This window comes from Aptenodytes patagonicus, chromosome 2 (assembly GCF_965638725.1).
Source record: "Aptenodytes patagonicus chromosome 2, bAptPat1.pri.cur, whole genome shotgun sequence".
Taxonomy (NCBI): Eukaryota; Metazoa; Chordata; class Aves; order Sphenisciformes; family Spheniscidae; genus Aptenodytes; species Aptenodytes patagonicus.
Window position 1 is genome coordinate 49,551,396 of NC_134950.1, and position 8,344 is coordinate 49,559,739.

The 8,344-nt window shown below is 39.2% G+C and overlaps 1 long non-coding RNA gene across 1 annotated transcript; it reads left to right on the forward strand.

Moving 5' to 3' along the window:
- The first annotated feature begins 296 nt into the window (after positions 1-296).
- LOC143157393 (uncharacterized) lies at positions 297-3,399 on the forward strand. The gene is made up of 2 exons (XR_012994778.1): positions 297-430; positions 2,995-3,399. It is a non-coding gene; the product is annotated as an uncharacterized LOC143157393 (long non-coding RNA).
- The last annotated feature ends 4,945 nt before the right edge of the window (positions 3,400-8,344 follow it).

The following is an 8,344-nucleotide window of genomic DNA, read 5'->3' on the forward strand; positions in this document are numbered from 1 at the left end:
TGTCCATTCAGTTCTTCCCTCTCGTTCCTCTTTTACTCTTGTTATCCCTCCTCTAATTCCTCTCTAGGTTTTTTTTTTTCATAATTTTCAGGCAGTGTCCTGTATGGCTTGCTCAGCCTTTCAAGCCCTGGGGATGGGAAGGGAGAGGACTGGGAGGAGAGAAAATGAGGAAGGAGGCTGACTTGAACACACTGTTGTCCTGCAGAAAAAAAAATGCTATCTTTGCAAAGTCTGTAAACACAGTTTGACTGACTCACTGTACTCCATACTGAGTAGCAACCTCCTTTCCTAGGATAATGAGCGCCTCGGAGGGATGGTGGTTCCCTGAAGAACGAAAACATAAAAGAGGACTTCCCCAAAGCCATTGGGTGGAGCACAAAGGATGTTGAAAGACTGGAGGGCTGGAGAGTAAAGATGATGATAGATAAAGGTGAGGAATTCAAGCACCATGAATATCAACAATTGAATAAGTTGACAGTATAAATGTTTTGGCCTCCATTGACTGTCAGCTGGTGAGGCTGGTGGAGTCCACTGTTTTGTTTCTGTGAGTCTGAATAGGTCCAATGCTATGAATTCTATGATGAATGTCAGTTTCAAGGCATTTAATGACATTTTAAATTATTCATGAATTAATTTAACTGAGAGGTTAGAAAGAATTTCTACTCTTTTTAAAGGCACTGACAATGAGATTTCAATTTCAGTGTCAGTACAGGTGCCTCAGCAGATTTTATTGAGGCTATTTTCATACAGAATACCTAAATCTGTATACAATAGCCAATCAAAACATGTATATTAGAAACACAGTTCATGTAAGCTTAACTGGAAAAATGACTTTTTTATTCTTAAATGTTCAAGATATAAACTTCTTTACTGCAGATACAGGCTTAGTTTTTACAGGTGGATAAGTGACGAAATGTATTTTCTATATACTGTATAAAATACCTTAGTAACGCTGGTAAGTCACTTCAGGGATCTCTACTCCTATGTTTGAACACCACCATCTACGCCAATAATGTCTGACTTCTGTATTTGTCATTTTTCTTTCTTCTTCCCTTTTCTAATACCAGTTGTTTGGGTGGTTTATTAAATCCAACTGGATATTATTGATTACTCACCCATATTTTCTTTCCTTTCTTCCTCCATGCATTCTGATTGGCATATTTTCATTGCAGCTCCCTATAATGGAAAATTATGAAAAATGTGTCTCCCTGTAAGCCATTTTCTCATTTTATCATGAGAAAGAAACACGTGTGACAGGATTGTACTCTTTTGCAACTGTCTTCGTCTTTGTGTTTTTATTTAGTATTCTAAAAAGTGAGCACAAAGTCATAAAACAAGATCAAAGTCTAATTTGCATTTACTTTGCAAAGATTTAAATTTCTATAAAAGGCTCCAAGAAGCAGAGTCAGGCCCACAAGCAGGACTGTCATGACCATATTTCTGATTCTGAGTTGCACCAAAAATGGTGTTTTATGATATAGCTTGAAATCTGAAGGACCAACTCTTTCTTCTAATGTATAGTTTAATTCTTCACACAAGAACTCAAGAACAAGTTTCAAGGTGGATTAAAACCCAGGAAGGTTTGTCCTGTCATGGATAGCTCATGCTGTCTATACAGTTGTGCACCCTCATAATCCAGGTCTCTGCTGGATCCGCATATGTCAATGAGATATATATATTCTGGTAATATTATAGATAGTATATGATATTCTGATATAATGTGAACTCACGTCTGCTTAATCTTCACATAATTAGCTAAAGCTCTGTTTCATTCTGTGGTAGTCAACAGTGCAATAACGTACCAAAGATAAAAGTTTCTTAATGTCATTTGCTCATAACAACACAATGAAGAATGAAATTAAAACTGTTTTATATTTTTTAAATAAGATGTTCATTCTTTTGAATATCAGACAAAAGTAGAGATCAAATGAAAGAGAGACAAGATACATAAACCAAACTGATTACAAGAAAGGGTATAAATTAATTAGACTGGAAAGTATTTTGGTTTTGCAGCCATCTTCCTTTATAATCTCAAAAAACATCTAAACTAATAAATGTTAAACGTGTGCCGAAACTAACGTACATGTATCAACTTGTCTATGCTTTCAAATGGAATAATTTAAACAGAACATGGCAAGGGAATTACAAAAATAAAGAAACAACCACACCTCTCCTTGTAAAGCATGTAAAACTGAATAACATGAAAGAGCATGAGTGAGTGAAAGAAAATTGTATGTGCGTGTGTATAAGCTACTTAAGGTGGTGATATTAAATGAATGTATCACTAACACAGGGTGGATGAGGTGGACCTGGTCAGCTTCCTCTTTCCATGACAGAATAAGATCTGATCAACACAATAATTAAACAAGCGTTTCATCTGTTAATTGCTCTGTTATTGTCAGAGTTTTAACATTTCTTGTGAATGCAAGCCATAATGCTGAGATTTTACAGGAAAAATCCTTATGAAATTAAACTGCTAAAATTTCAAGATTTTAACGTGGGGTGCCATCAGGATAAAGACATTCTAAATGAATACTTCTGGGATTATAATTTTATCCAAAATGTACTCTACACATTGTAGAAATCACAAAGGGTCTTCTTTTGTGGTTTCTGTAGCCACCAAACCAGAACATCATAACAAAATTCTATGGAACTTGAAATTGATCTCAGCAGGAACAGTGTGTCTTTACCAAGGTAAAAACATCAACTAGGGACTGAGATACCTCATTCCAGATTCAAAGTTTTGCCCTAGTAATGCAAGGCAATTTTAATTTTTTTTTTCAAGCTGGGCACATATTTGCAGATTATTTTTGAGCATTATAAAGTGAATGGAAAAAAAAAAAATGACCAAATGTAAGCAATCTGGAAGTAATATGCAAAGTGAAATATGTGAGATTATTTAAAATATCCTTCTACTCTCTATCAATAATTAAATACTTATTTTGGAATTTGAAAACAGCTTTCCATAGTATAACAATTCTATGTATATTCTAGCGCACATAGTGAGACTTGGGAGTGCTCCAACATCAAGCAGAGAACCCCAACCATGTCCTGACAGAAATCAAAATCATCCCACCTTCCCACCATCTCTTCTCCTCTGTGTCCTGATTTCCACTGGACGGGAACTTGTGCACGTGGACAGCCCTTTGTATGCCAATATGCTGATACCTATGTCTCTGTTTGGGCAAGCACAGGGCCAAGGCTGCAGGAAGCACCGTGGACGACACCCAAGCTCACCAGTTAAACGCCGCCATAAGGGTTATCGATGCCTGCAGAATTGCATGAGGAGTTTTATTGAACAACACAGAGAATGTGCTGTTATATATTACTAAAATTATGCCAAGCGTAAAAATGTTTCTTCTTTCTTCAATTGCCATTAAAAGTTTCAGTCGGGGTTAATTTCTTGTGTGTCATATGGTATACAGAAAGTAACAGCCTATCTCCATTCAATATTCTGAGAACTTAAACAGAAAGAACTGTTACAGTATCTGATCTTTTGACCTTTTTTTACATCATAGGTCAACTCCTCTACCAGTAGGCCCAGTAACTTGCGCTTGATTAAAACTTAAGCATCCTTTTGGTCTTAAGAAGTAATCATTCTGAAAACTCTCTGGTCTTGGTTTAAGATCTTCAGAAGCATGAGTCTCCAACTCCCCCACCCCTTTTTTTTTAACATGCTGAGCTTTTAAAATCTCTCATAGTGTAGAGTATCTACCAGTTTTCAAATAATAATTGCAGCTTTTTATCTGTTGCCTTTAAATTCTTTACCATAAGAATCAGGTACTTTGTTCTGGTACTGTTCTCACCAGTATTGGATACAGATGTAAACTTTCTGTTTTCTTCCCCAGTCTCTGTATATCTGAGGGTCATATTAACTATGCTATGTTGACTCCTTGCATTGGAAACTTGTGTTCACTTGCTGCTTCTGGTGTAATTCCTCCACTACGACATGAAAAAGGCCAAGGTACTCAACACCTTCTTTGCCATCATCAACGGCTGGTAAGACCAGCCTTCAGCAATCCCACATCCCTGAGACAAGAAGGAAAGTCTGGGGCCAGGAAGGCTTACCCTCAGTGGAGGAGGATCAGGTCAGGGAACATTTAAACACACTGAACATACACATATCCGTGGGACTGAGTGCTGAGAGAGCTAGCTAATGACACTGCAAAGCCACTCTTGATTATCTTTGAAAAATTGTGGCTATTGCAGGAGGTTCCTGAGGCTTGGAAGAAAGCAAATGTCACTCCTATCTTGAAGAAGGCCAAGAAGGAGGATCCAGGGAACTACAGGCTGGTCAGACTCACCTCAATCCCAGGGAAGGTGATTGACGATGTAATCCTGGAAGCCATTTCCTAACATATTAAGGATAAGAAGGTGACTGGGAGTAGTCAGCATGGATTTATGAGAGACATCCTGTCTGACCAACCTGATGAAGTGACTAGCTTGCTGGACAAGGGGAAAAAACAGTGGATGTTGTTTGCTTTGACTTTAGCAAGGCTTTTGACACTGTTTCCCATAACATTCTCAGACAAAATATTGAAGTATGGGCTAGATAAGTGGGCAGTGAGGTAGACTGAAAACTGGCTCAGCTGCTGGGCTCAAAGGGTTGCAACCAGATGCATGAAGTCCAGCTGGAGGCCAGGCACTACTGGAGTACCTCAGGGGTCGACACTGAGTCTGATACTGCTAAGCATCCTCATTACTGACCTGGGTGGTAGGACAGAGTGTGTATCCTCAGAAAGTTTGCAGATGACACAAAACTGGGAGGAGTAGCTGATACACAAGAGGGTCATGCCACCATCCAGAGGGACCTTACAGGCTGGAGAAATGGATCAAGGGGCAAAGAGTCCAGCAAAGGGCCACAAAGTTGATTAATGGCTGGGAGCATCTGACATGCAATCAGAGGGTGAGAGAGCTGTGACTTTTGAGCCTGCAGAAGTCTCAGGTGGGATCTTGTCAATGTGTATAAATACCTGATGGCAGGAAGAAAGAAAGTGGAGCCAGGCTGTTCTCAGTGATACAAGGGGCAATGAGAAACTGAAACACAGGAAATTTCGCTTAAACAAAAGAAAAAAGTTTTTTACTATGAGAATAGTCAAGCACTGGCACGGGTTGCCCAGAGAGTTTGTGGAGTCTCCATCCTTGGAGATATTCAAAATCCAGCTGGACACAGTCTTGAGCAATCTGCTCCAGCTGACCTTGCTCTGAATAGAGGGGTTGGATACAATGATCTCCAGAGGTGTCTTCCAACCTCAGTTATTCTGTGATTTTGTGGTTCTGTAAATCATCACTTGACAGGATATAGTATTACATTGTTAGGTGCAGCTTAGGCATGTTTCTTTCAACAAATAGGCATCTTTTATTTTAGTGTAATTTATTTTCTTATAATCAAGATATGGTACAAGTTGAAGAAAACTTTAAAAGTCTCCAGGGGTAAATTCCCTAGCCTTTATTAACTGTCAATTCCCTTCAGATATCACAACTGATTTTATAATGGTATTCCAGCCCTGGAAGAAATTGTTACAGAAATGCACGGAACAGTGCAAAAAGATCATATTAGGGCCAGAACAAATAATAGGACAGCAATAAAGACAGAAGTGGAAGTTTGAAAGAGCTTTAAAGCTGGGTACAAGATGCTTCCATGTAAAGTGACAGGGACAGTAAGAGTGATAAGTTACTAAAAAGCAAAAATAGAAGTCAAAATATCATTTTATGTTCTGTTTTTTCCCCCAAATAAGCAAAGACAGAATTGCCTGGTTTTATACCATCTAATATAGGACAATAAGCTGAGACCCCTAGGCAAGGCCAGTAGCGACTGAGAGCAGAGAGAAGCGCCTCCCAAAGGTGAATCCCCTCACCACCAAACCTTTTTGCAGGGGCCCCATCTCACCCTACAGAGTAGTGAGGGAACTTGGGAGACCGTGTTCACGACTTAATGTGACTTCAGTACCTAAAGTGCAGAAGAAAGACTCTTGGCCAGTCTTTCAAACCAAAAAGTTAAGTTAGCACCAGAGTTAAAAGCTTCTAGTAACTTCAGGTGACTGGAAACAAAATGAATGATTCATAGTTCTATGAATGCTGTTTTGAGATAATGATTTATCTGAATTATGGTAGGATAAAGACTGAGTATTAACATGTTTCAGGGCACGTATATCTCAAAACTAATCTCAGAACTGGCTTGAGGCACCTCAACAATGTAGACAAAACCAGGTGGTGGCAAGGGTTAGGATAGGGGAAACTGGGAGTTTGGTCAGACACTGGAGATCTGGCAGCATAGGAAGGCTCAGAGGGCTTCAAGAGACGCCTGTATGTGATGAGGTGGGGTTGAGATACATGGATTAGTCAGGGAGCTGTGTTGGAGGGAACAGAAAAGGCCTGTGTGGATTCTGGGGGCTGGAAGAGCTCAGTGACTTTCCAGGCTATGAAGCTGGGGAGAGGCTTGGGACAGGACAGGGAGGTTTCAGGAGGCTGTAGAAAGTGTCAGAGAGGTCCAGAAACTTCTTTTTCTCTTCCCACTTTTGTCCTTGAAAAATCCCTCATTTACAAGCTGATTGGATTTAAAAGTCTGGAACACCTGCCTCACAGACAGCAGCCAACTCAACCTCCCATATGGAGTTATATGGGAGGGTTATATGCATTATCCTCCCATACTGGGTGCTGCGGTGTGCGCAGGACGGGGCTGCTCCTGCCATGGGAAAGAGGAAAGGGTGAGGCTGGGCTGGGGGTCAGGGGCAGAACTGGGCTGCTGGCCTTCGAGCAAAGCCTGAGAGATGAGTGGACCAAGATACAAATGCTGTTACAAGAAGGAACCAAAGACAGCTGCCGACCACCTATTTGGACTGGTTCTTTGGAGGCAACTGTGCAGCCACCAAGTTCAGTGTGGGTACACAGGGCTGTACAGTCATCCGTTTCCTCTGCCTCTTACGAAGGCTGTTTTACACTGTCCCAGAAGTTTGACAGTCTATGTACCTGCTAATTTTGCTCTTTCCTAAAGCCAGCTGTGCAATAAGCATGTGTAAAACTTAGAAATAGAAGCAATTTAAAAAGAAAATCAGTTGAATAAGAAATATCCTACATCTATTCCTGTGTGTAGCAAAATTTGGTAGGAGATCAATATGCCCAAAACACCAGTGAAGTCACCCATACAATTGCATGTATGTCAGTTAGGATATTACATGGCCTTCGATGTAAACTACACAACATAATACATCTTTACATACATCTCTAAGAATGTACGCAGGTTTCAAGACTCTGTTTGATTGACTCTGAATACCTATGCCAGCATTGGCTTAGCTTCTGAATTATTTCTACATTTCCTTAAATAATGTTTCAGAGATATGCATGAGAATAAAGAATTTCACATTTCAATACAATTCAACTAAGCAGCTTTCATTTCCCTATCTTCTTGTAGGATGATTCTTTAATGGTCTTGATGAAGGTCATAGCCGGCCTTGCAGAATGGAGGGTATATAGAAGGACTCTATCTTATATTTTCAGACTGCACCCCTTTTCGGACTAGTGTTGATCACATATATATGACTAGTATCAATTAGGGCAAACCCTACTTTGTAGTGCTGAAGCCAACTAAAGAGTCAGGTAAACATATAGAGAAATAATCTTAAAGGCTTGTACTAGTTCTAAAAGTACAGATTTTACTGGTTATACTCAACATCAAACCATTCAAGTCAAGATTAAGAACCCGAAAAGGATGTATTATCTGCTTGCTTTTCTTAAATCAACAATGAAAACAGTATCTTTTCTTTGAAATGAAGTAATCTCTCTAAATATTTTAATTGCTTTTATTCTTTACTGGCCACAGAAAACTGAGAAGAATCCAAATGTAAACAACCTAAGCAGGAAGTTTTCATTTAGAAACATTAGCTGGCCAGGTATACAATTTCTGCGTATGTTGTGTGTACTAGCCCTAGTGAGATCACAGAGAACAGACTTCTCTTAAAATGCTCATTTCAGAACAAAGAATGAAACTTTACATAGTGTAGATTAAAGAAAGTATTTTTTTTAATCTCATGGAATTAAATCTAGAAGGTATAAAAATAAAAACTTTCTGAAACACTTTCCTCTGAAACTTGTCACACTGATACGTAAGAGTTTGTTTGATCATGAATGTATGCTTTTGAATGGAGATAAAGAGTGCTCATCTCTAGTCATCATGTAATCAATACTCTAAGAAAGCCCTAATCATTTCATCCCACATTTACTGAAACAGTGGCTCTTTTGCAAACCTTTTCCATATTTTTTTGGTAGCACTTCTAGATGCATACAGAATAGTAATAGTAAGACAGCCAAAGTACTGGCAGTATTTCAAGCTGCCACCTGCATTGGT